The following is a 2,550-nucleotide window of genomic DNA, read 5'->3' as shown; positions in this document are numbered from 1 at the left end:
CTGTTTCTGATTGGCTAAGGCTTTACACTAGTCACTAGACAGACAGACAGACAGACAGACAGACAGACAGGCAGGCAGGCAGGCAGGCAGGCAGGCAGGCAGGCAGGCAGGCAGGCAGGCAGGCAGGCAGGCAGGCAGGCAGGCAGGCAGGCAGGCAGACAGACAGACAGACAGACAGACAGACAGACAGACAGACAGACAGACAGACAGACAAACAGCTCACGAGGCCCAGCCATGGCCTTAACAATGCACCACAGTCCCCATGATACATTCCTGCTGGTTCAGTTCACAGCAGGAGCAGCAGTACTTCAGCCATACGCATAAACAAATGCGTCTTCATTTCACTTGTATTCAAACATAATGTTTGTATTATTACAGCCAATAGTGGATATACACTCCCATGGTCTTGTGAAGGCCAGTGTGTAAACTCATGCTGCCTATCTTTTTATTTCCTGGTTGCTTCAGGCTCTCTGTCGCTCTGCTGTTGATTTGCATGAAAGCAAAACTGCCATATCTGGGCCTCTTATTTATTTATTTATTTTCTATTTCACCTTTATTTAACCAGGTTAGGCCAGTTGAGAACAAGTTCTCATTTACAACTGCGACCTGGCCAAGATAAAGCAAAGCAGTGCGACAAAAAACAACAACACAGAGTTACACATAAACAAACGTACAGTCAATAACACAATACAAAAATCTATGTACAGTGTTTAAATGTAGAAGAGTAGGGAGGTAAGGCAATCAATAGGCCCTAGAGGCAAAAATAATTACAATTTAGCATTAATACTGGAGCGATAGATGTGCCGATGATGATGTGCAAGTAGAGATACTGGGGTGCAAAAGAGCAAGAGGGTAAGTAATAATATGGGGATGAGCTAGTTGGGTGTGCTATTTACAGATTGGCTGTATTCAGGTAGAGTGATCGGTAAGCTGCTCAGACAGCTGTTGCCTAAAGTTAGTGAGGGAGATATAAGACTCCAGCTTCAGTGATTTTTGCAATTCGTTCAAGTCATTGGCAGCAGAGAACTGGAAGGAAAGGCGGCCAAAGGAGGTGTTGGCTTTGGGGATGACCAGTGCAATATACCTGCTGGAGCGTGTGCTACGGGTGGGTGTTGCTATGGTGACCAGTGAGCTGAGATAAGGCGGGGCTTTACCTAGCAAAGACTTATAGATGACCTGGAGCCAGTGGGTTTGGCGACGGATATGTAGCGAGTGCCAGCCAACGAGAGCATACAAGTCGCAGTGGTGGGTCGTATATGGGGTTTTGGTAACAAAACGGATGGCACTGTGATAGACTACATCCAGTTTGCTGAGTAGAGTGTTGGAGGCTATTTTGTAATTGACATCGCCGAAGTCAAGGATCGGTAGGATGGTCAGTTTTACGAGGGTATGTTTGGCAGCATGAGTGAAGGAGGCTTTGTTGCAAAATAGGAAGCTGATTCTAGATTTAATTTTGGATTGGAGATGTTTGATGTGAGTCTGAAAGGAGAGTTTACAGTCTAACACCTAGGTATTTATAGTTGTCCACATATTCTAGGTCAGAAGCGTCCAGAGTAGTGATGCTAGTCGGGCGGGAGGGTGCGGGCAGCAATCGGTTGAAGAGCATGCACTTAGTTTTACTAGTCTGACTCAGAGGGACACCATGCTAGTGTGTATGGAAGGATCTCACTGCTTTTATTTTTAATTTCAGAGATGTGTGTGTGTGTGTGTGTGTGTGTGTGTGTGTGTGTGTGTGTGTGTGTGTGTGTGTGTGTGTGTGTGTGTGTGTGTGTGTGTGTGTGTGTGTGTGTGTGTGTGTGTGTGTGTGTGTGTGTGTGTGTGTGTGTGTGTGTGTGTGTGTGTGTGTGTGTGTGTGTGTGTGTGCGTGCGCGTTCACTCCTGAATCCTGACTCCTGTATGGTCAGGGCTGAGACTGGGGGAGTAGACGTTGAAGGAGCTAAACCCTCTAGTGGTCAGTACATTCGTCCATTCCACCAAGCTTCAATACATAGTTCACTTCACTTGGGGAATATTGCAATAGTTTGCAGCCTGCCAGACATCCTCCATGCCGTATTTTCAAGGTAGGTTGCTAAACTAACACAGCACTAATTCAGTACTAATAATGCAGATTCGTAAACGGTTTGCACTTAAATTGCACTCTAGCTCAACTCAAATCAGAGTTTATTTGTCACGTGCACCACAGGATACAACAGGAGTAAACAGCACAGTGAAATGCTTGCTGGTCAGCTCTTCCTTAACAATGCAATTATACTAGATCACCAAAAATAAATGCAAACCTGAATAAGAAAGAACTCGAGAATAGAAGACAGGTCAGTATCAGAACCAACCAATGACAGACAGGGCAGTATCAGTACCAACCAATGACAGACAGGTCAGTATCAGTACCAACCAATGAGAAGACAGGTCCGTATCAGTACCAACCAATGGAAGACAGGTCAGTATCAGTACCAACCAATGACAGACAGGTCAGTATCAGTACCAACCAATGACAGACAGGTCAGTATCAGTACCAACCAATGACAGACAGGTCAGTATCAGTACCAACCAATG

The sequence above is a fragment of the Salvelinus alpinus genome, chromosome 11 (assembly GCF_045679555.1).
Source record: "Salvelinus alpinus chromosome 11, SLU_Salpinus.1, whole genome shotgun sequence".
Taxonomy (NCBI): Eukaryota; Metazoa; Chordata; class Actinopteri; order Salmoniformes; family Salmonidae; genus Salvelinus; species Salvelinus alpinus.
This window is presented reverse-complemented; position numbering follows the sequence as displayed.